General features: G+C 45.4%; 1 long non-coding RNA gene across 2 annotated transcripts in view; it reads right to left on the reverse strand.

The window, feature by feature from the left end:
• Positions 1-281: 281 nt before the first annotated feature.
• Positions 282-26,200, reverse strand: part of LOC132350335 (uncharacterized) — a 123,840-nt gene continuing 97,921 nt past the window's right edge. Inside the window, exon 5 of one of the 2 annotated variants that reach the window (XR_009497896.1) lies at positions 282-952. This is a non-coding gene — a long non-coding RNA (uncharacterized LOC132350335). Of the gene's footprint in view, positions 953-12,474; positions 12,781-26,200 lie in introns of those variants that run through there. The other variant, XR_009497895.1, reaches the window with a different exon arrangement.

A 26,200-nucleotide genomic window follows, 5' to 3' on the forward strand; every position in this document is an offset into this window, starting at 1 on the left:
TTATTTCCTCCTCTGCCACCCCCTCCCACCACAGCCTACCCTTCCAGTTTTAATTTAATTTGCCTTAGTCTTCATGCCTTATTTTTATTACCATTTTTCTTTTACTGGCAATTTTTGTTTAATTACATGTTTTGTTGTGCGTACTTTCTGTAGAATATCTCAAATTCTTTCTGACATGACAGTCTTAACAGTATAACAGGAAAAACTAAACTTGGATTGTTTTTATGTGCTGAGGACTAAATGCTTTATATACATCTTAAACATTGTAGACACATGTATTATCATTCCTGTTTCATAGATGAGGAAATTGAGGCATAAAGAGGTACTTGTCCAAGGTTACCCGGGAGTACGGGGTCAAGTTTGATTTTGCCAGCCTTGCTTCTGGGCTGGCTGTTGTTCTTACCTACTACGCTGTTGGCCTTGATAGGTTACCTGGAGGGTCAGTCAGCCGGCAACGTCCAAGCTCACCCGCGCAGGCGCGCACGCACCTTACATACGACAGGATCCTCGCAAGGCAGATAGCTTAGGGCATCACCTCTCCTGTTATTTCTCCAGGCTTGAGCACAGGTGGGGCGCATGCGGGTGCCAGTGAAGAACATGATCCGCCGAAGAAAGGAAGCCCAGAAGAGGATCTTCGCCAAGGCCCAGCTGGAGAAGAGGCTGTGTCCCTCCTTGACCCCGCGCGGCTTCTCTTTGCTCTGTAAGTACAGCCTCCCACGCTGTAGACGACGGCTGTGACACCGCTGTGGAGCGGAGAACAATCCGACCCCGTGCCCCCTGCAGCCGGCGGCTCAGAGCCGAGGCAGCCCCGCGAGGTGAAGAGCGGCCGGGACGGTCGGTGCACATGGATCGGGCTGCGCCCGTGCAGCTCAAGTCAATATCTGCTTGGCAAGCTGCTGTGTCTTCATGCTCGCCGGGCGTCCGGCTCCGCAAAAAAGCCGCTTTACCTTTGCTTATAGACGATGAAGTGGGAGAAAAAATAAAGATGAGACGCTGACTGGACCCAGCAATATTGGAAGCTCTTAATTTACTTCCAAGTAAGTAGCATGCATTTTGGATCCTTTTATAAGAATTCCGGAGCAGTAATGTGTGGGCAGGGAGCTAACATTTGGAGCCACCTACCGTGCCCCCAGTACCGCGCAAAATCCTTCAGGTGAGTATTCGATTTATTGTCCAGGGCCTATTAGGGGAACACTGATATCCTCCTCGTGTTTGGAGGGAAACCCCTCCTCATCAGGTACCATTTCCAGCCTCCTTCCCCACCTTGCCCGCTCCGCTCGAGGAAGAGCTACTTAACTGGTGGCCGTGGGACGTGGGGGGGAGAAGGACAGAGCATGCGCGGCTCCGCCCCTTCCCCTGCTTTTATCTGGGATCTGCCCGCTTGTAGAGCGTTCGCCTTCAGCTCCGTCCTTCCACTCCCTGAGTTTAGCTGCTAAGCTCTGCTCCTGGGGGACCACTAAGTGGAGGTGTGCTTTGGACCTCAGGCTTGCCTGTGTCTGAGAGGGTAAGTCTGTCTCCATCTGGGTTTCACTACTTGACAGCTCACTGTTGCCGGCTTCCATGGGACCCAAGTCACATCCTCCAACCTCCCTATGAAGGGAAGAAAGATGGCGTTTTCATCTCCATCTGCCTACTCCTGTGTCTGTTTCCCAATCGGTGTCAGACTCAGTGAGTGCCAAACTTCCTGTGGGGCCTTGGGCAACCTCTTAAACCCCTCTGAGCTCATCCATTCTGCAAGCATTAAGCATCTATTCTATGAGATCTGTGGAAGATAAAGAAGAAACTGAAATCAGTCAACACTCTCCAAGGGCTCATCACCTTATGGGAGAGTCACACATAGAAACAAATATCAGGTTGGGGAATAAGAGTGCTAGGATGGATTAGTGATGTCTGCTCTGGGCACGGAATATGAAAGTGGTATTTGCCATCCCTGCTGCATGGGATCAGAAGGTTTAAATAGAGCGTCTGTTTCCTGGGTTCTGTTAAATCTGGTGGCAAGACCTCCCTGCCTCCTTGTTCCATGCAATTTAATTCAACAGACGTTTGTTGGTTGCTTTCTGTGTGCCAGGCATTTATATTCACAAATTCTTTAATTTCTATGACATGCCCATCTGGCCATTATGAACATCAATCTTGCATCAGTTGAGAGCTGCTATTTGGAGGGTTTCACTATGAACTCCCTATACAGGGTAAAGTCGCATTTCTTATTTTAACCTCTAAAAATTCAACACAGAGACTAACAGCAGCACATGACAAGGTAGAGCATTAATTTCTCTCTGAGACTGTTGACTCTATTTATGAAATCTGAATTAGTTAAGATACGGCTGAGAAGCATGCTATCAATGAGTCCACGACTTCATCACACGCCCTGCCATGTATGAAGCTAAGCTTGACTAGTCTGTTTCACTAAATCCTCACCACTACCCGTAAGGCAGCTTCTGTTGTCATTCTCATCATTTCCATATTACAGGTGAGGAAATTAAAGTTTAGAAAGATTAGGGGTCTTTCTAATTACCTAGGGCTGTAAGTGACGGGGCCAAACCTCAAAACTAAGACAGTGTAACTCCAGAGTGTACAATCTCTCCCATCTCACTATAACACAGTCCTTCACTGCTGAAAAAAAAAAAAAAAATCTCCTGGGCTAAAACTTTCCTTCTGAAAAGTACTAAACATCACATTCATTGAACTCCAGTTTCACCAGTTTGAGCAGGACGTTACCAGTGGGAGACCTTGGACAAGTCAGTTCCCTCGTGGGGCCCTGGTTTCCACATGTGTGAAATGTGAATACTCGATTTGATGACACAGAGTTTCCACTAACTCAAAACAAAATCTTATGATGTATATTTCAAAACCAAGATGGTGGCGTCCTAAGAAAATTCATGTGTAATTTACCTGTGTCATATATTAATTTCATAACACTCCCTAGCTGATAATTAAGTTACCATTTTCTCCCAGTACCAAGTGGGGAAATGGTTTTCTTTCCAGGTCATTGAAAGTAGAGACTGAAAGAATCATATTTTAAAGCCGCCATGCCAAGCTGCGGCCTTCATCAGCACTAATGTATTCTAAAAGCAGTATTTGGCGTCTGTATGTTGAAGACTTGGAGCTGGATTACATTTCTAAGTCAAAATGCAGTAAAGTTCACGTTCAGAAGAATTTCACCATAGTCCAATATTACCTTAATGGGCCTTTATGCCTCAAACCACATTTTAACCCCTGAATTCTCAGGGAGGGCTTGGTCATATCATTTTTCAAGAGAGATATTTCATGGTTTATTGTTTTTAATCCAAGAATAAGAAAAGGCACTTATGGAAAAAGGACTTTGGCTTAACTTGTAAAACTAAATGGATCCTGAGCTAGGAGGTCGAAAGGAGTCTTGCATGCTAAACGCCACACTGAATGAATTGCATATAAACTGCGCCCATATGAACAACAGCAATTGTTTCTTTTACCCAAGATTACAGTAGCTGCACTTCATTGAGGACAGGAGTATTTCTCCTTTATGCACAGCTAAACTGCAAAATGGACCATAACCTGGCCTTTTTAGGTTTTTCCCAAAGCACACAAGTGGCGTCTGAAATGCCTGGGGGCTAAGTAACAGATCATACAAGTCCTAATGGAAGTCTTGAGAAGAAGAAGAAGAAAGCAAAGGGGTTGAGGGAGGGGAGAGCGAGAGAGCAAGAGGGAGAGATGGAGAGAGAGAGAGAGAGAGAAAGAAGAGGAGAAAAGGAAGGTATATTCATTGGTGGACAGAGGTTGCTTCATGGGCTTTAGTCTCTCCATCTCTCCACCTGGTCTGTTTTTGCCTCGGATATGTTGACAGTGGCTCTCTATTTGGACGTTTCTTGATTAGATGAAAAAGGCAGAGCTATCACACAAAAGTAGTGTGGTGATAGGTTGATGAAACCTTGGCCTTGGAAGGGACATTTAGACATCTTCATTTATAGATAAGAAAACCAAGGCAACTAAAGACCAAGAGGTGAAGAGATTGCCTACACCTCTCAGCTTGGAAGGGATACAACTGCGACAAAGCTCTGATCTACCCTTCCCCAGGCTGCCACTCGTCCAGACCACCCCCCTGCCATGGCCCTGCAGTGACGTATCCCACAAGCCATCCTCTCCATTAAAAAACCCTCAGGTCACTGTTCACGCGATAAAAGTTCAATTAGAAGAGACTTCAGATCCTAACAATAAGATGAACTGAGTTGAGAAATTAGAATCAGTAGCAAATTACCCATCAGTGTTCAATAACTACCGGTTACCAGCGGGTGCCAGCAAGATACTCTTTATTAGTACAGTAGATGAAGGTCAACATCACATCATTTGATCTAAATAATCAAAAGGTCCCATGACTATTTAGTGACAGAATTCAGACCCACAGAGAGCCTTGCTATTACAGTACATGAGCAATGGATATTCCTGAATCCTAACAGCTACAGAGAGTCCCCGACTTGCAATGGTTCGACTTAACGACTTTTTGACTTTATGATCATGTGAAAGTGATATGCATTCAGTAGAAACCATACTTTGAATTTTGAATTTTGACCTTTTCTTGGGCTAGTGATACGTAGTCCAATCCTCTTCTCATGATGCTGGGCAGAAGCTGTAGCTCCCACTCAGCCATGCAATCACAAGGGTAAACAACCAATACACCTACAACCAGTCTGCACCCAGACAACCACTCTGGTTTTCACTTTCAGGACAGTATTGTAAATTACATGAGATATTCAACACTTTATTATAAAATAGGCTCTGTGTTAGATGATTTTGCCCAACTGTAGGCTCATGTAAGTGTTCTGAGCACGTTGAAGGTAGGTGAGGCTAAGCGCTGATGTTCCGTAGGTTAGGTGTACTGTATTAAACACATTTATGACCTAATATTTTTAGCCTATGATGGGTTTATCAGGCCAGACCCCTATTTTAAGTCAGTGAGGGTCTGTATAGAGGAAACCACAGAGGAAAAGCCAGCACCTCTGCTGACAAAAGACACAGTGTGCAGCCCCCAAGTCCAATGTTCAGAGATGCTTTTGTATGTTGTTCGTATGTGAAAGCAGAAATCCAAATAGAGGTCAAATCTAAATGGTGGAGGCGTTAGAGAAAAATGTCATCCACTTTGTGATCCAATGAACACACCTCCCGTGCCTGCTCTGTGCTGGGTTCTGCTGGGTTCTGCGGACAGAGCAGTGAACAAGACCGGCGAGCTCTGCGTCTAGCCCCGTGGGAGAGACAGATAGATCAGTGCAGAGGTCCAAGAGAGAAAATTGGTGGCTGGGGAAGAAGGGGATCTCGCTTAGGCCAAGAAAGGCTTCTCTAAGGAGGTGACATTTCGCGTGACCGCACCCGGGGCGAGGAAGGTGCATCCCTGGCCGCAGATCCAGCAGGTGGAAAGGTCTGGAAGTGGGACCGGCTTGGTGTGTGGGGACTGCGGGAAGGTGAGTGGAGAGGAGAGGGAGCCGAGTGGTACAAGACGTGGCCGGAGCCCTGTGGGCCTGGGTGGGTTTGGGTTTCTTCTGAGCACAATGGGGGCGCACTGAGGGCTTAGGAGCAGTCAATAGAGAGGCACACAAAGGCCTCAGGAGGGCTCTGCGCCCTAAGCCCTGCATTCAGGCCTCGCTAAGCACTTGCTGCATTGTCTTCGTGGACTCCTTTCACAACAGATTTTCGGCCCCTGATTTTCTCAGCTCTTTCTCTCCACGGCTTCGGAATGACCGCGAACAAGGGAGAAAGAAGAAAAGCCCCCGGCCCCAGGGGCCCCCTGTCTGCCCCACTTGGCGTGCAGAGCCCGGGAGCACAGCCAGAGGTTGGACGCGGAGAGCAGCCCTCTGCGGGCAGAGGCAGAGGGAAGATGAGAAGAGGGGCCAGAGACCAGACCAGGCACCTTTGCAGACCCCCGTCTCCCCGGGGCCCCCGAGGGATGGGGCAAGTGAAGGGCAGCGGAGGGGAAATGCAGGAACGCGAGTAATGCATTGAGATGCGCCAGTTGGCACTTACCTTTGGGACTGGAAAGAGTGTGGGATCCGGGTACCAAGACCCTGGTTCAAGTCCCAACTCAGGCCGTGTGACAAAAGCTATTCTTTATAGGTTCTGTTTGCCCCCCAGACACTCTCTGTCCTTCCCCACCCTGTTCTATGCTGGAGGTTGGCTCCCTTGCCCTCGGCTTCCATTTGGATTTGGCCAGTGGAGGTAGGAGCTTGCTGGGTGTGAGGAGAGGGCGGTGCTGGTATTTATGCCCCCAGCTCCCTCACCTCCAGGCTGTGGATTGTTAGCTGATGGGTTTCTTTTCTGCAGGGCTTGGTCCCAGCCAGGCAGCCCTATCACACAACCCTCTCCTGATGCCAGCTATAGCTTCTCCCTCTGGCCCTGCAGGCCTAGGGGCAGTCATGGCTTCCTGCTGTTGCCAGCTCTGGGCGCTGCCCCATCCCTGTTGGTCTCCTTGCCCCTGCTGGCATCTTCCATCAATGGCACCTTCATCAACTCTTCCTCATTCCCTGCCCACCCCCACCACCCCCGACGTGGACCATCTGTTTCCTCCTTTCTCCCTAATTGATGCAAAGGGCAGTTTCTTTGATTCTCCGAGACTTAGTTTTCCCCATTGGTAACATCCCTGGTGGAAAATAAATCAAGCAAAATGCTATACAAGAAAGCCCACTGGCTATTCTCTGCAATATCCAAAAGGCAGAAAAGTCCAAATGTTCATCAATGGATGAACAGACAAACAGATCATAGTATACACATACAAAGGAATATTATTCAGCCATAAAAAAGAATGGCATATTGATACGTTCTACAATAGTGGTTGAACCTTGACAACATTATCCTAAATGAAAGAAGTCAGATACATACACATATTGTATGATTCCATCTGTATGAAACATTCAGACTAGATAAATCCATAGAGACAGAAAGCAAATTGGTAGTTGCCAGGGGCTGGGGGGCGTGGGAAGGAGGGAAAAATTACTTAATGGGTAAGGGATTTTACTTAGGAGTGATGAAGATGTTTTGGAACTAAAAAAAAAGTAGTGGTTGCACAACATTGTGAATGTACTAAATACCGTGGAATTATTGACTTTAAAATGGTCAGTGGTGTGTTATATGAATTTCACCTGAATAAATTATTTTTTAAAAAGAAATTCTGTAAGAATCTCTAAAATGTTATATACCAGAATTCTTCTAATCATAATAAAAAATATATGCAGCTAACAATACAACACACACCTAACAAGACAAGGCTTTAGAGTAATTAATACAAGAGCAAAATGAGTAGGTCAAGCAACTAGCTGATTACAGTTGGTGGCAAGGGCCAAGTTGCCCCCAAGCCCCACTATGTAGCTGCAAAGGGTTCAGCTGCTATTGGAGCCCAGACCCTGGGGAAAGAGCCAACAGAGCAAAAACAGAAAGGATTGTAAAATACACACAAATAGTGGGTTCAAAAGCAAGGCAGTGGATAAGGTACCCCTCACTCTTCGAAAGTTCGATTTATGACACTTTGCTTTTACAAAAGACCTACCTGAGTAAGGGTTTTTACTTTTACCAAAAAAAAGGTAATTTCTTCTTCACTTTATGCCATTTTGGCTTACTTCGAGTTTTGTAGGAACTCTCTACTTTTGGAGAGTGGGGGAAATCTGTATGCAACCTCTCCAGCCTCTCCAGAAGGATCCCTGTGTTAGATTCCTGCGGCTGCTATAACAAATTATCCCAAACTGGTGGACTTAAAACAACAAAATGTATTATCTTAGTTCTGGAGGCCAAAAATCAAAAATCATGGTGTTGACAAGGTCATTTGCTCTTTGAAGGCTCTAGGAGATAATCCTTCCTTGCCTCTTCCCAGCTCCTGGTCGTTGCCAGCAATGCTGGCATTCCTTGGCCTGTAGCTGCATCAGTCCAATCTCTGCCTCTGTCATCAAATGGTGTTCTCCCCGTGTTATCTTCACATCCCTTCCCTCTGTGTGTGTCTGGCTCTGTGCCTCGCCTCTTCTCACCACTCACAGTGGATGGGGGACCCTCCCCACTTCAGTATGTCATCTCACCTCATTATATCTACAACAACCTTATTCCCAAATAAGATCACGTTCGGAGCTCCTGGGAAGGTTATGAATTCTTGGGGGATGCTCATCACCCCCAAGTACAGTCACTTTCAGAATAATTATAACACACTCCTAATAGTACTTACTATGAATCAGGCACTGCTTTATGTGTTTGACACACACTGACTCATTTATTCTTGGGACGGCTCTAAGAGGTAGGTATTATTATAGTCTCCACCCTACAGATGGGGAAATTGGGCCACAGAGAGGTTAAGTAACTTGCCTAAGGTTATATAGCTAATATATAGTAGAGAGAGGATTTGAACCCAGGTGGAAGCTTCCAGAGTCTGTTTGGACCCAGGTGGGAGCTTCCAGAGTCTGTCCTCTCAATATTATACTGGATTATCTCTCAGAAGAGTGGGATGGTCAAGTGCTCTAAAGCTACCTTCTTATAGAGACCAGGAAGCTCATAATAAAAATAGTAGCAACCAAAAGTACAATAAGAACAGCTGGGGACTTCCCTGGTGGTCTAGTGGTTAAGACTTCACCTTCCAATGCAGGGGGTGCAGGTTCAATCCCTGGTCGGGGAGCAAAGATCCCACATGCCTCCTAGCCAAAAAAAAACACAAAACATAAAACAGAAGCAATATTGTAACAAATTCAATAAAGACTTTAAAAACGGTCCACATCAAAAAAAATCTTAAAAAAAAAAAAAAAGAAAAGCTAACATGAGAAGTACTTTACAAGTGGGAGGTAGACTCTGTCAATACCCTCATCTTTATAGAGGAAGATACAAAGACCTAGAGACAGATGAACCTGTGTACAAAACAGAAACAGACTCACAGACATAGAGAACAGACTTGTGGTTGCCAAGGGGAATGGGGGTGGGGAAGGGAAGGACTGGGAGTGTGGGATTAGCAGATGCAAACTATTATATATAGGATGGATAAACAACAAGGTCCTACCGTGAAAAAGACTGTCTGTACATATGTACTGAGTCACTTTGCTGTACAGCGGAGATTGGCACAGCATTGTAAATCAACTTCAACAAAAAAAATAATGAAATCAAAAAAACCCCAAAAATCAACAACAAAAAAACCACAAAGACCTAGAGACACTAAGTCAATTGCCTGTGGGAACACAGCTAGTAAGCTCTGGAGCAGATTCCTCAATTTTGTTCATAATTACTATTTTATGTTGGTGGCCAAATCCTCCCATCCACCTTGGGAACTGGTAGATATCTTAATATACCACCTGAAATCTCATTTGCAATGGATCTGACTAGACAGGAAGACTGGCTTTCTGGAGAAACAAACACGGAGCCTTGATTTGTAGTGTTTGCCAACTTGCACGGTGTAAATGCTCTCACCATGGCTGATTTCAAGCCCCAACGTGATGTCAGTGACCCAGACCCAGGAAGAGGTCTAGCACATTCAGCCCTCGTGAGCCTATCAAGCTGGCTCAGTCACACCACTGCCCCAGGGATCTTTCGTATAAGGTTGATGTGGCTCTTTTTTTTTTTTTTTTTTTATAAATTTATTGATTTATTTATTTTTGGCTGTGTTGGGTCTTCGTTTCTGTGCGAGGGCTTTCTGTAGTTGTGGCAAGTGGGGGCCACTCTTCATCGCGGTGCGCTGGCCTCTCACTGTCGCGGCCTCTCCTGCTGCGGAGCACAGGCTCCAGACGCGCAGGCTCAGTTATTGTGGCTCACGGGCCTAGTTGCTCCGCGGCATGTGGGATCTTCCCGGACCAGGGCTCGAACCCGTGTCCCCTGCATTGGCAGGCAGATTCTCAACCACTGCACCACCAGGGAAGCCCGATGTGGGCTCCTGAAAGCAAACAAAGCTCCAAGTCTTCTAGATCAAGACTCAGAGACAAAGATTCCTTTAGCTTTTAGAGGTACAGCCAGGGTGAACAGGGTCAGGGAGGCAATTTCCTGGGCAGGCATGGAATGTGCTTGGTATAATCCCAAGAGGTCCATGACACTTATGAGAATTAAGAGGTTATATTTTTACTTAGTATGTGGAAGATGCTTAAATAATTAACAACTATTAAATTATTATGAGATCATTATAACAGAACCTTGCATTTGCAAGAAACCTTCCCATCATTTATAATGTTTAAGCTTTAGGATATTCTTGACTTCAAGATTAGATGGAGGGCTTTACTCTCACTGGACAGCTGAAGAAACTGAGGCTAAGAGAGGAGAAGCAACTTGCCTAAGGGCATGCAGCAGAGCCAGTCTGGAACCTGGGTCATCCGAGCCAAGGCCTGGAACCTGCAAAGCCAACTTTCTGGGAGTTGGTTTGATCCAGGTGAGACCAGGAGCAAGCTTGCCTTGGGAGAGTGTCCCTCCTCTGTGCATGGGTGAAGCTGGGAGTGGGCAGAGGGTGGGCTGGACAAGACCCCCCCCCAGCCTGACTGATGAAGCTGGGCCCCCAGGCCTTCAGGGCAGGTGAGGCGTTCCCCAGGCACAAGGATTTCAAGGAAAGAGGTGGGCATTGGGCAATTGCTGATCTGAGAAACCAAGGTCCCGTCAGAGGATCTTTCTGAAAATCTGGAAAATCAAGTCCTGGGTAGAAGTCTACAGGGAGATAAATAAATATTTGTGCTCTGGCCTCTGCCCTCCGCTGCCATCTCACCTAAACATAGCTCCTCATTTTGTTCTAGAGAAGGAAGGTGGTGTGACTTCAAATGTCATGGAGTTTAGGAAGCAAAGAACCTTTTTAGGATTATGAGCATATCAAGAGAAACTTTTTTTTTAAATTAATTTATTTAATTTATTTATTTTTGGCTGCGTTGGGTCTTCATTGCTGGGTGTGGGCTTTCTCTAGTTGCGGCGAGCGGGGGCTACTCTTCGTTGTTATGTGCAGGCTTCTCATTGCGGTAGCTTCTCTTGTTGAGGAGCCCGGGCTCTAGGTGTGCGGGCTTCAGTAGTTGTGGCACGTGGGCTCAGTAGTTGTGGCTCGCGGGCTGTAGAGTGCAGGCTCAGTAGCTGTGGCGCACGGACTTAGTTGCTCCGCGGCATGTGGGATCCTCCTGGACCAGGGCTCAAACCTGTGTGCCCTGCATTGGCAGGTGGATTCCTAACCACTGCGCCACCAGGGAAGCCCAAGAGAAACTTTTTAACCCAATCTACACCTCCAGTCTCTCATTTCCTGCCTCCCATCTACCGACATAGCAATATTGTTAAATTTTTGTAACTTTTAATTTTGAAAAGATTACAGACTCACAGGAAGTTGTAAGTATAGTACACAGAGTAGTCCCATGAACCCTTCACCTGGCTTCCCCCAATGGTGACATCTTGTGTAACTAGTACAATATTGAAACCAGAAAATTGACATTGATACAATACTGTTAACTAGACTACCGACCTTGTTCAGTTTTTACCAGTTTTTATATGCACGCCTGTGTGCTGGGGGAAGGAGGTGTAGTCCAGTGCAATTTGATCCCTCATATAGATTCATATAACCACCACTAAATAGGATCCAGACTATTTCATCACCACAAAGAAACTCCCTCATGCTGTCCTTTATAGACTCACCCCCACCCAATCTTGTCCCTGTCCCCTGGCAACCACCCATCTGTTCTCCATCTCTGTAGTTTTGTCGTTTTGTGCATGTCACATGAATGGAATTATACAGTATGAAATCTTTGGAGACTGGCTTTTTTCAATAAGCATAATGCCCTTACCCATGTTGTTACATGTTATGGGTTAAACTGTGTCCCACTCAAATTTATATGTTGAAGTCCTAACTCCTACTGCCACAAAATGTGACCTTATTTGGAAACAGTGTCATTGCAGATGTAATTAGTTAAGATGAAGTCATACTAGAGCAGGGTGGGCCCCGAGTCCAATATGACTGGTATCCTTATAAAAAGGAGAAATTTGGACACAGACAGGCACACAGGGACAACACCATGTCATGATTGGAGTTATGCTGTCACAAGCCATGGAACTGCCAAAAGCTAGGAGAGAGGCTGGGAAGAGTTCCTTCCCTAGCACCTACAGAGGGAGCATGGCCCTTCTGACACCTTGATCTTGGACTTCTAGTTTCCAGAACTAAGACAATAAATTTCTGTTGTTTAAGCCACCCATTTGTATGATACTTTGTTACAGCAACTAGTTAACCAATACATTGCATTTCTGCAAAATTTGTTCTTTTTATTGCTGAGGAGTATTCTACTGTGTGGATATATGAGAAGGTTTAACCATTCACCCATTGGAGGATGTTTGGATTGTTTTTAGTTTTAGGCTATTACAAATAAAGCTGCTATGAACGCTCATGTACAGGTTTTTGTCTGAACATAAGTCTTTATTTCTCTGGGATAAATTTCCAAGAGAGTGACTGCTGGATCTTAAGGTAAGTGTATGTCTAGTTGATAAGAAACTATGAAACAATTTTCTCATATCATTAATTTTTATGATGCATAGATTCTTCCAGCCTCTGTTAAGCACTCCTTCCTTTTTTAAAGACTTCAGTGGACTCTTAGAGTGAAGGTGGAAGGAGGGGAAGATGGAGTCACAGCTTGAAAGCATGCAAATATGATAGAAATATGGCATTCTGATAACTTACGTTGCCAACAATGGCACAGTGGATTAACTAAAAAGAGCCACAGTCAACGCTGGTTATCTGAATGAAGTCAGCAATTCGACAACACTGATTCAATACTTACCATGTGCCAGGCACCAACCTGGATGCTGCGAAGGCCACACAAACTGGGATGGAGACTTGTTCCTCAAAAGCCTCTTAACCTGGTGTACGAGGTAGACATGTATACAAATAACCTTTGCGTTATCCAGTATGAGTAAGAGGACAGGGAACTGTGAAACATTCATAATCCAAAACAGCAGCTAAACCCAAAATTACAAGCACTGAGATCTGGAGTGTACAAAACAATCTTACTCCCATCTTAATTTCTTCTTACTTAGTCTGTTATTACCTAAAATATAAGTAGACGGCTTGGAGATAGGGCTGAGATGAAAATCTAATCCTGCACAAACCAGAAAGTGAACATTAAGGCTCAGAGTCACTTTTAGATGGTTCGAGCTCCTGGAAATGGAGTATGACAGTTGGATTAGTCACAAAAACAAGAAGTGTTTTATTGGATTATCTGGATCTTCTGTCAGGTTGAACCCATTCACTCATAAGCACTCTCATGCTCCGAAAGGCTCTTTGCAGGGAACACATTCACCACCTACCAGTTTTCCTTGTCAATCCGTCACTTTTTTCCTTCCTTGCCCTTCGAAGAAACAAAGCCTGAGGAATTCAGGCTGAGCCTTGATTAAGGGCTTATGGGCAAGTCTGTGGCTTCATCATCTCTTCTGGATGGAGAGCTTTTAAGGCCCAAAAGAGGACTAACCCAGCATTTAATCTAACCAACAAAGCTTCTTTAAATAAAGTGAGTAGACCTCCTTTGTCCTGGCCTTAGAAGAGGAATTTTTATTGACCTAACACATCCCATAAATGTTTTACCCATTGATTTGTCTTTTGTAAGTTTTAGCTGAGCACAGGATGATATTTAGCTTTCCAGCATTGATGTCCTCTGCCTTTCTAGTGTTTACATGAGAGATGGGGAGCCCAGGGCTGAATCAAATAGGAGAGCCATTACTGGGGTATTAGTCTGTGAAGACAGATCTCCAAGATCACAAACCAGAAATAGAATAGGATAGAGGCTGCTGGTTATCTGAATATCCATTTACTTCTGAGCTTTCACTGAGCATGGGCACCAGCTGCACTACATTTCTCAGACTTCCTTGCATCTAGGTGTGGTCACATGACCAAGCTCTGGCCAATGGGATGTGAGCAGAAATGATATGTACAATTTCCATGCCATGACCTTTAAAGAAAGGAGGGTGAGCTCCTCTGTCTCTATCTTGCCTCATGGAAAGCTGACATGGTAGACAGCCACTTTGGAGCATGCTCTCAAGAATAATACCTCAGGGATGGTGGAAGAAAAAGAGCTAGAGATTCTGGGTCCTCACCTCTGCAGAGCCACCCCAACAACCAACTGCCTATTCTTGGGCAATCTCATGAAAGTGAGATTAACTTCCATCTTTCTTGCTTAAGCCAATGTTATTTTCATCTTTGAAACAGCAGCTGAACTTGTATTCTGCTAATACATGGAATAAATCCAAGGGAGAGAGCCAATCAAAGTATGAGATGGAAAGAATCAGGAAAACAGAGAAGCAGGAAAGGGTCTGCAATGGGAAAAGCAACAGACGGAGAGTGGCACAATCAAGTGTATAGGATGGCTCTCTAGCACTGAGCAGGTAGTAGCTACTCAACCAACATGTGAGGATGGAAAGGTCTCTCCTAGCAGTCAATGTCCATCACTCAAATGCAACACCCTCTTTCTTACTTCCTGGCCTTTGCACATGCTTTCCCTTTAACCTGGATCCCCTCCTCACCTCAATTATCCCCAACACCTGGATAAATGCTGCTCATCCTTCAGATTTCTGCATGAACGTGGCTTTCTTGGGGAGAGACCTTTTCTGTTGAGGCACTCCTCCTCTGTGCTCCCCCCAACACCTCCCCTGCCTGCCCACCTGCCTGCTCATTTTCCTGACTCCGCCTCCAGACTGAGAATTCTAGGAGGGCAGGGACCACACCTGACCGTTAGCCGTTGTACTCCAAGGCTGGCCCCCAGACTACACACAGGATGCTCATTGACCCTGGTAAGAGTCACAAAGCTGGAAGCAGGCTTTCAAAGCTTGAGATCAAACCAGTTACCTGAGAATTTGGGAGGCTTTGGCCAGAATTAGACTCTCTCTAGCAAACCCCACCTCCTGGGGAAACCCAGCCAAGTGTCCAAATGCCTCTGCCCTTGAGGAAAACAACTGGGGGGTCCCGTCTTCCAGCAGAGGCTGCTACTCATTTGCAATACTGATGAGCCATTTCCTCTCTTAACTTCCCCCTCTTTCGGCTGTAGTTGAGTTGAGGGTTTGTTTTGCTCGCTTCTTTCTCACTTTCCACCTGGGCTTTTATGTTTCCGATTGTCGTTCTGCTGTCTAGAGCTGAGCACAGTCGCTCACAGCTGCCTCTGTCCCCCACAGCCCCCCTACCTCTGCTGAGCACCCAGCACGGGGCTCCTCCACTCCCGACACCTGCAGCGCCAAATGAACGCTCCTCTTTCATCACCAGGCCCCCTTTGCCTGTGACTTTTTCATATCTTAATAAGGCTCAAATCAGTTCAAGCAATTCCTTCAAAAGCCACACAGATTGTTCAAAACAACAACAATAGGGGAGGAATCAAAGCAGTTAAACTACAAAAATTATCTGGTATACACAACCCATGGGTCTCTTGCTTCCTTTGACGATCATGCCACGTTACGGGGGAGCGGGCAGAGCAGGCTTGCTGGAAAACATCCCAGTGTCCTCCAGCACCAGGTCACCCCGCGGCCCAGGCTTCTCCCAGGAGCTAGGCGACTCGTCCAGGCTGCCAGCTCACAGGCCTGCCACCCGCGCAGGGCCCGGCATTCACAAGGACCTGTGCCTGGTTTAACGCTCCGCTCTCATGGTGTTGAATTCTTCATCACTTTTGAATAAGGGCTCATGTTTCCATTTTGCACTGGGCCCTGCAAATTAGGCAGCTTGCACTGTCCTTTGGGATTAAGTCTTGGGAGTCACAGTTGCCTTCCCCCAGGCCAGGCTCAGAGCTTCCCAGTACCATAAGGCCCTCGGAATTGCAGACCATCGGAAGCAGAAAGGGTCATGGGACGAGGGTGCTGTAGGACAAAGGTCCATGCTGGATTTGAATCCCACCCTACCATTTACCACCTGTAGGCTAATTATCCCACACTTCTGAGCCTCAGTTTCCTCATTTGTGAAACAAAGGAAACCATACCTTCCCTCCTAAATTTGTTGGGAGGATCAAAGGAGATAATTTACCAGAACAAGGCACCTGGAAGAGACTAGGGCTTTAAATATTTGAGGCTGGAAAGTGGCCATTTGAGGAATTTCAGACAGTCTCTGTAGTTTATGAGGGGAAAAAAAGTAAATTTGTCTTTGGAACAGACATTCCCTTTGTTTAAGGAGGGGCCACATCACTGAGTCATTTTGGTCCTACTGGTAAGGCCAGCTCCCATCCTAATGTATACCGTTTACAAATGTCAACTGGAGACTCTCCAGATGAATCCTAAAATCAGAAATTTTTTTATGTAAAACTTGGAACTTCAGTGTCCAATGCCAGAAAAAAATCACTGTGTGCTCTTGGGAGATGAGTTTGTTGTTTTGACCGAAACTGAGCTCACGAGCGATCCAGTGCCAGGACCTACCCCGATGAGGAGGGAGGTGCAGGCTTGGCCCCCAGTACTGGGCTGAGGCTGTTGAGTTGCCCCGGCAGGACTGTTTAAGCTGAGGAGGCGGACCTGATGAAACCAGAAAGGTCTGTGGTGACTGTGGGTGTGTCAGATGGCAACCTGACAGGTGGGAGTGGGAGTTTCCCCCAGAGGGAAAGGAGGTTCCCACTCTCAGGCTTCCTGCAACTGGGCTGAATCCTGGTGAAGGCGATGAGGTGGCCTTTGGACTGGAAGGGAAGAAGCCCTTCCTCTCTCTGAGAATGGCCTGAACTCCTCGGCAGAAATATTCTGAGGGTACCTTTTGGGTCCTCTAGCCTCAGGAAGGCCCAGGAACAGCTATGCAAGCCCAAGCTTAGCCTTTTTGTTAAATTCTGTTGTCCCCAAACATTCAGTAAAGTTACAAGATTTCCATTTTTTAAAAAAATCACGTTGTACCACTTAAATATATACAATTTTTAGTTGTCAATTATAACTCAATAAAGCTGGAGAGGGCAGTTATACCATTTCCATCCTCTCTTAGCTGTGCTTTGGGGACTTAGGGAAGGAGCTCACATCCATGTTAGGGATGCAGATGTACAAGGGTGAGGGTCAACAGCCTGGAAAACACGATGCTAGAGGTGCCAGCTGAGCTCAAGGGGAGCACTCATGCAGAGCAAGGAGGCTGGTGGGGATGACAAGCCACCACCCGGGTAGACTTGTGAAACACACATACACACATTCCTCAGGGTTCCCAGAAATACCCTAGAGAAGGGAACTTCCTTGGAGAGTGGACTTCCTTTATCCTATGAGATGGGGATTTGGATTATTGTTATGTGGCCACAGATGACTGAACAGGTATGGGAGTTGGCAGGAAAGAGGGGAGGTCAACGGGGTTCCATATGTAAAATTATTTAATCTGACACTTAATGGCTAATACAATAATAATTATTATTATTTTGCGGTTGAAGAAAATACAACCCATAAAGTGGAACGAATTTTCTCATATGTCCATGGTTGCTTTGTTCCACCCCCTGCCTGGAGAGCCTGCTCTGTCCACAGTTCCAGGAGGAACCGCCCACGGCCACATGGGACCATTGCCCCTAATCACAGTTGATCCGACCAGGAGCCAACACCTGATCCAAACTAAGCCAATCAAATTCTCTCTCCTCAGTATTTAAAGTTGGACCAAGTGATCGTTGGTCTTAAGTGTGTCTGTGAGCTGTGAGGAATGGAGAGTGTCGAGTCTGGAATCATTGCCGAGGTCAGCCAAAGCCACGGGCAGACAGCTTAAGGAGGAGCGGAAAGTAGGCCCAGTAGGGAAAGTCCTACACAGGAGGAGAGCTGAGCTGGGATGTCTGGGACGCTGTGGAAACAGGCTTCCCTGTGTGCCGAGGAGAGGTGGTGCCTTCCCACTTGCTGTGAGGTCAAGCTGAACTTCCCACAGCGGGGGTCCCAGGAGCTGGCCCTGAATACTTACAATAAGGCCGATGTTTTTTATTTGAACTAAATTGCAAGAGCTTTTTTCTCTGCAACCGGCAATCCCTGAGCCAAGTCACCAGAGAGGGCGCAGGCTGCCTGATGGACCCCCAGCCCAGGGCTCTTTCTGTGGCACCACAGTGTCTGCTTCTTCCCTTGGGATAAGGCAGATTTCTTTAGTATTAAGTAGATCTGTCCACGTATTTTTGTAGTATAAAAATAATTTTTCTTATATCCTCACAAAGTTGTGGATGGGACACAATGCCCAGAAATGGCCCAAGTCTCTACCTGAGGATCTAAGTAGGGATAGTCACATGTTGCCTGCAAGCCCCTCAGCAGGCAGTGGCTAATGCCAGCTTGGGGACCAAAGGGACCTTTGTCTGAGGCCTGGCAGAGCTCCCTGTTCTGGACCAGGCACTCAGGTTGCAAATCCTGACATCAGGTGATTCCCAGAAAACAGTGAGACTCCAGCCTGCGGTGGCCAAGTTCCATGTATTATTTCCCTGCTAGGAAACAAATAACTTGGCAGGCGAAGCCACTGGGGAACTTCCCATCATCAGTGAGAAAGCCGTGACCCGTTCTGTCTGGGGCTCTCTGTACATAATGGTCCGCTTAACTTCTCCATTGGCCCATTGTTTTGCTGCTATTTATCTGGGACCCTCAGTCAAAGATAAACTTCCTCAAAATAACAACATGAAAAATAATAGCTGAGCCCCTGTTAGTACCACGCCCTTTGTATACATTCTTGTTAGCCCCCAAAGTCACCATATAAAATAGGCAGCACCACTGCAGTTTACAGAGAAACAAGCTGTGGCTCAGAGAGTTAGTAACTATCTCACCTGAAGTCACTGGGCTGGTAAGTAACAGAGCTGGAGGTCCACTGCATTCTGCCACTAACAAGAGCCAGCATTTATTGAGTTCATAAACTGTGCTCTGGACACGTTGTCTGAATTCCTTCATTTCCTCTTCACAAGCAACCCTATAATAGTTACACTAATATATCAATATGTATAAGAAAGCTGAATCAGAAGAGGCTAAGTATTGATAATTTGCCCAAATGGATGGTAGAGGTGAGATGTGAACTCGATTCTGCCTGGTCCCCAAATCGGAGGTTCTGCCCAGGGTCCCTCCTAAGTTCTCTTCCGAGCCCTTCTCTGGCAGGGCCTGGCTGGGGCTGGTTGTTGAGGTCCAGCTGAGACGCTAACTGAGGTGTGTGTTGAGGCCTTGTCCCTTCCCCGTATTGCACACAGCCTCTCCTCGACTTCACAGCTGCTCTGTAAGGTGGGCAGGTCTCACCCCTGAAGCCCCACCTCCTGAGGCCCAGACAGGTGCTCTGTCAATTCCAAGATCACACAGCAGGTAAGTGGCAGAGCTGGCCTCGGACATGATCTCTCTCTCCACAGAGCCACACTGCATCTTTATGAGATTTGCAACAGGATAATCTGGTGAAAAGAAACAAGTGAAAAAAGGTAGCCTTTGAGGCAGGATAACAGGCCACAAGAGAGGAAACGTTCCAACATCGCAAACCCCCTGAGGTTCCTCCACCACAGTTAGCAATCTCAGGGGTCCCGACGAGACCAGCCTTGTTTCCAGAAACATCTGGTGAAGTTATGGAATCAAGCTGCCTTTGTGATTACACAACAGCAGATCCACCAGTTCTCATCTACCACCCACCTGAAATGAAGAGGAGAAGACACTTGTCAGTGGGCAGTTTCCCTGGACAACAGACTGAGACTCAGAGGTGTTCTTGTGCAGGAGGCATATTGGGGCATGATCTGCCATCCACACCTGCAAGCATAGGGAGGGACGCGGGACTGGACTGAGGGAGAGGCTGGGCCACTGCACAGTCACTACAGAGGCCTCTGCTGATCCCACGGGGGCTCTGGAGACAGGATGGCCCCCGCTGTTGTCCTGAATCCACACAGGGGGCCGAGGTTGTGTACCCCGACGTGGACCAGTCATTAAACTCAAGATGCCACAGGGACTAGGCATACAGTCAAACAAGCAGCTCCCTTTGGCTGAGGACAGTTCCTGGCTGTGAGCCGCCAGCAGTCATCCCTGCCAGCAGCTGAGTTCATAGGGACCCCCGTTCTAAAGAGGAATCTGGGGGTGCACCATAGCATCCACTATAAATAGACTTTAGGACGTGCCCAGGTGCACGCACATGCAGGATTACACACACACACACACACACACACACACACACACCCGGTCCTGTCTGAGTCCTGCAGCCTCACCCCACCCCCTAAGAATTCCAATTTGCAAGAAAGCACTGTTAGATATCACCCTCTGAAAGGAAAAAAGAGAGACTTAATTCCCCAAAACTGTTGCTGTTTTAAGAGCTAAAGTAGGAAGCATGAAAAAGTCCCCGAAATTTGCACCGGCTTTGGCCTGCCTCACCATTATGAAGGATTATGTTATTACTCAATTACATAATAGATGGTTGCCTAATTTACCCACTGTATATAGATTTTTTTAAAAAAATCCATTTCCCCCATAAACAAGAGCATAATTTTAACCACCAAACCACTCAAAATCTTAACCCCAAGCCACCTTATTTGCATTTTTTCCCGACAGAGCCTACATTTTTATTTCTTTAATTGGACAATTTTGAGCGTGAAGCCTGACCACCAGCCGTGCTGGGTGATAACATCCTCACTCTCCAGCCACATTCACCCCTCTCCCCCGACTTCCAGAATTAAAGGAATGTTTAATGGCTTCGGGCCACTTCCAGAGTTAAAAGAACGTTAGAAGATTTGGGGCTCAGTCTGTTGGGTCACGAGAGGATACAAAGTGAGAGGACAGGTCCCCCTGAGCCCCGTCTTGGTTTTCGCATCTCAAAAAGTTGCCGAAAATATTAGGGCTCTTAAACTTCCACGTGTTCCCTTACTGGAGTTCTGAGAGCCTCGGAGAAGCTGGGAGAACCATAGGAAAAATGAAAAGAGGACAAAAGACAAATGAGTAGGTGATTTGCTAAAAAAATCCTTGAAGTGTCTCTCCAGTTGTATCTTTTCCCAACTCCCTCTTTCTTTTAATTACTTCATCTTACAGAAAAAGGCAACCATAACTCAAATTTTCCAGGCCCAACATCATCCATTTCCCTATTAATGCAGATGTGCTTGTCCTAATGAGCACAGGTGGCAGATTTACAGTATAATAGCTTAAAAATCTCTCTACCCGATTCTCTGCTTGTTCACATTTTTTTCTGTTTTGTTCGTTTGTTTTTATTATCGTTGTTATTTTTAATCTTCCAAATTCTCGAAGAATGCTTCTCCAAGGCAAGGTCTTTGGGGGCCTTTAATGCCAGGGTAACTCTGCACTTAACTTACAGCCATGGTACCATTCAAGATCAAAGAAGCAAGGCGGGATTAATGGAAACGAATTGCTGTTTCTTTGTAAGAATTTCTGGATGTTAACCATCTCTGACCGTGTGTCAACTCCTTCCAACTTCATTCATCAATAGACTCTCCTGAAACCTCATGGATCCCCTGGTCTATAATCTTCTTTTGTTTCTGTAATGAGATGAAGGGAAATAACTTCCACTGAAATAAGTTCCAATTAATTATGCCTCTGAGTAAATCTTTTGGATCATGATAAATGGCTCACAGTAAGAAGCACCAACTCTCCCGGAATATGTGTGTGTGTGCTCCCTTTTTGTTTCTTGTTTCTTTTAGGAAGTAAGGAAAAATCAAACCAGATTTCAAAACTCAAAAATTGATTGCAGTTAAATATTTTGGAGGATGATCCATGATTTGGAAGATGAGACTGATAGAGCCTCAAACCTTCTGGAAACACTCTTTGGGTGGGAGGAACTGGACTCATTTTTTTTTTTCCTGTTAAATTTAAATCCTATGAAAGTATCTGAAATTATCTACATATAGAGACCTGCTGGGGAGTGTGTTGCGGGGGGGGGGGGGGTGAGTAGGGGGCAGGGAATAAGAGAGTAAGTTTAAACAGAAATTTTGTTTTTTGAAAGCAAAAGTTTTATTATAAGTCTGGATTTTGCAAGGGGAAAGTTAACGTTTGTTTTAAAAGTCGTTGGATGGCTTTGGATAAAAGTTTACATGAGTTTCTAAACTGGGATATTATTGGCCCCCAAGTAATAATGTGAAATTTATAGATGTTTCCTATACACAGATTACATATGAAACCGGCATGGGGGCAGGGGTGGCACTCAGCCAGTTGAGTGCTAATTCTCAACCAAAGAGAGGCCAGAATAGAAATAAAAGAGCCCAGGGAACACCATCATTTAAAAGGAAGGTAGACAAGGAAGAGATGCTGGGACAGGTAACTGAGACAAAATAGTTATCCTTTTAAAAATTCTTTTAAGACGTTTTTTAAAAATTGAAGTATAGTTGACATAGAATATTCTATGTTTCAGGTGTATAACATAGTGATTCAACATTTATACATTGTGAATTAATTACCTTGGTAAGTCTAGTAACCTGTCACCGTACAAAGTTATTGCAATATTATTGACTATATTCTCTATGCTGTGTATTACATCCCTTTGACTTATTTATTTTATAACTGAAAATTTCTACCTCTTAATCCCCTTTCACCTATTTTGCCCAGCCCTCCACCCTGATCCCCTCTGGAAACCGCCAGTTTGTTCTCTGTATCTATGCCTCTGTTTCTGTCTTGCTTTGTTTGTTTGCTTGCTTTGTTTTGGTTTGCTTTTTAGATTCCACATATAAGTGAAAGTCATATAGTATTTGTCTTTCTCTGTCTGACTTATTTCACTTAGCCAAATGCCCTCAGGGTCCATCCATGTTATCACAAATGGCAAGATTTCATTCTTTTTTATGGTTAAGTAATATTCCATTGTGTGTGTGTGTGTATACACATACATACAATATCTTCTTTATCCATTCGTCCATTAATGGACATTTAGGTTGCTTCCATATCTTGGTTGCTGTGAAAAATGCGGCAATGAACACAGGGGTGTGTATATCTTCAAATTAGTATTTTTGTTTTCTTCAGGTAAATACCCAGAAGTGGAGTTGCTGGATCATATGGTAATTCTATTTTTAATTTTTAGAGGAACCTCCAAACTTTTTTGCATAAGTCGCTACACCAATTTGTGTTCCCATCAAGAGTGCACAAGTGTTCCCTTTTCTCCACATCCTCAGCAACACTTGTTGTTTGTTGTCTTTTTTTATAATAGCCATTCTGAAAGGTGTGAGGTGATATCTCATTGTGGTTTTGATTTGCATTTCCCTGATAATTAGTAATGTTGAGCATTTTTTCATGTGTCTGTTGGCCATCTCATGGCTTTCCTGAAAAAAAATGTCTATTCAGGTCCTCTGCCCATTTTTTAATCAGATTTTTTTAAATTAATTAATTTATTTATTTTTGGCTGTGTTGGGTCTTCGTTTCTGTGCAAGGGCTTTCTCCAGTTGCGGCGAGCGGGGGCCACTCTTCATTGCGGTGCGCGGGCCTCTCACTGTCGCGGCCTCTCCCATTGCAGAGCACAGGCTCCAGATGCGCAGGCTCAGTAGTTGTGGCTCACGGGCCTAGCCGCTCCGCGGCATGTGGGATCTTCCCGGACCGGGGCACGAACCCGTGTCCCCTGCATTGGCAGGCGGATTCCTAACCACTTCGCCACTAGGGAAGCCCTAATCAGATTTTTTTATACTGAGTTGTCTAAGTTATTTGTATATTTTGGATATTAACCTCTTATCAGATATATCATTTGCAAATATCCTCTCCCATTTTATAAGTTGCCTTTTCATTTGTTAATGGTTTTCTTTGCTATGCAAAAGTTTTCTGGTTTATTTAGTGGTCCCATTTGTTTATTTTTGCTTTTGTTGCCCTTGCCTGAGGAGACAGATCCAAAAATTTATAGCTAAGACCAATGTCAAAGAGCATACTGCCTATGTTTTCTTCTAGGAGCTTTATGGTTTCAGGTCTTAGATTTAATTCTTTAAGCCATTTTGAGTGTACTTTTGTATATGGGGTAGTTTGATTCTTTTACATGTAGCTGTCCAGTTTTCCCAACAACATTTATTGAAGAAGCTGTCTTTTCCCCATTGTGTATTCTTGCCTCCTTTGTTATAGATTAATTGACCATATGTGTACAGGTTTATTTCTGGACTCTCTATTGTGCTCCATTGATTTTTGTGCCTGTTTTTGTGCTAGTACCATACTGTTTTGATTACTGTAGCTTTGTAGTATAGTTTAAAATCAGGGAGCATTATGCCTCCAACTTTGTTCTTTCTCAAGATTGTTTTGGCTATTTGGGATCATTGCATTTCTATAAAATTTTTAGAACTACTTTGTTCTAGTTCTGTGGAAAATGCCATTGGTATTTTGATAGGGATTGCTATATGGATGTTCATTGCTTCATTGTTCATAATAGAGAAGAATGGAAACAACCAAAATAAGGGGTTAGTTAAATAAATCATGTTATGCCCACATCACAGAATATGTGGCAGCCATTTAAAATGATATAGAAGAATATTTAATAACATCAACCTATGCTTACAATATATTGTTAAGTGAACAAAGCAGGTTATAAGGCAGTTTGAACAAAGTGATCCATTTTTGTTTATATATATAATATATTCATACACATACACACACAAAGTCAATGGCAAAAGACTATCAAAATATTAGCAGCGTTTGGGATTATGGGTAAGTTTAATTTTCTTCTTTATGCTTTTCCATATTTTCTAAACTTTCTACAATGAGCAGCTCTTTTATAGAAAAATTGTTTAAAATTTAGGCACAGCAAACTTTCAGTGAATTTAAAAGTAAAAGAGGACCCACTTATTCCTCCTTAGGTAAATTATTTCCTATATAGGCCCCACCTCACCCTGAAGACTCTCTAAGAAATCCATAGACTTGTGATTCCACATAATTGAAAAAGTGACAACGTTCAATACGAATGTAATGACCGCATGTCAGCACCTTCTGTGTCAGGTGCCTGGCTGAGACAGAAAGGGACTAAAGGAAGCAAGATACAGCCTCTGCTCTCATGGAGCTCACAATCTTGTGGGGGAGGGGAAATGCCTATAAAAGTAGCTATTGTGCAGGTCAACCCTCAGAGGCCCCCTTAGAGGGTGTGCAGTGTTTCGGGGTACAATACTGTGGTCGGGTGGGAGGGGAAAGAGTCCAAAGTTGAGCACGCTCCCGGTAGGCACCAAGAACCATAGCTCACTTAATCTTCTCAACAACTCCTGGAGGATGTTCTGTCCTCCGTACTTTGAGATGGGGAAACAGAGGTCCAGAGGACCGGGGACCTGCAGCAGTGAGGGGAGGAAACGTCCTCACCCAGGTCTCCTCTGCTCTAGAGTCTCATCTTTCCTCTGCTCCAGTGGGTCTTATGGTGTGAGGAATGGACCACCACTCTCTGGAAACAGATGTTCTATTCTGAAAACGGTTCCATGATCAAAGATTTCAAGAAAGTGATCTCAACCCCCTCTAGGAGAGTTATTCAACACATTAGTAGTACATCGAGGGCTCTGAGAGGTCCTGCAGCAAGACTCTTGCAAGAGCATTTTCCACGCTTACTAGACCACTGAACCATATTCTCACGTACCATCTGCAAATCCTCTTGGAACCTGGGAATCTCACGCTCTGTCACAGCACTTCATTCTGATCAGGAGAGGCGGCTATAACAGAGAGCAGCTTAGGAGAGGGGAGATTATAGACCCTCAAGGATGACGGAGGCCTCGGCAGGTGCAGGAGAGGGGACAGTTATTATTATGCTTTGTGGGAACAACCCGAGCAGCAGCCGGCGAAGCGCCCTAGATGCAGCCCCGTTGCCCCTGATGCCGGTGGTGGAATGAGAGGACTCATGCATCCCCATCTCCCTGCGGCTGACATGATGCTGAAACCCAGGAAGCCATGAAAAAAGCAAAAGTGACAGCCAAGTCGGTGACAAGTTAATCTCCCCGATGAGGATTTGAACCTGCGTGACCCAAACAGGCACACGATTTGCCTAATTTTCCCTCAAGGGACGTGTCTTCCCTCCTCAAGAAAGTCACTAAGGACTTTCTCACTGTCACTTGTAAACAGCTATGGATAATGTCTTCCCATGATCTCTCCTCTGCGCCAGCCTTTGGATGCTCATTTAACCTAAATGGCTGTGGGCTCCGCTGGGGTCCCTGGAGGCCCACGCCCGCCCTAGACGCAGCCTCCCCCAGCCCCCTCCAGATCCCAGATCGTAGCTCTCCCAGTGTCCAGACAAAGGGCAGGCAGAGGGGGGCCACACACTCAAGGGCTTGCCCTTCAGGACTCCTCCATGGATATGGATACGGGGTTTCTCGGAGGAGGGCCACTGGTTAAGCAAAATTAGGGAAGGTGCACCTCACACATTTGTGCTTATCATTCAAGCACTTGGGAGTCAGCCCTGGGTTTGAATCCCACCTCTGACCTGTACCCTCTATGGGACTTTTGACAAGGGACACAGGCT

This window comes from Balaenoptera ricei, chromosome 16, assembly GCF_028023285.1.
Source record: "Balaenoptera ricei isolate mBalRic1 chromosome 16, mBalRic1.hap2, whole genome shotgun sequence".
NCBI lineage: Eukaryota > Metazoa > Chordata > Mammalia > Artiodactyla > Balaenopteridae > Balaenoptera > Balaenoptera ricei.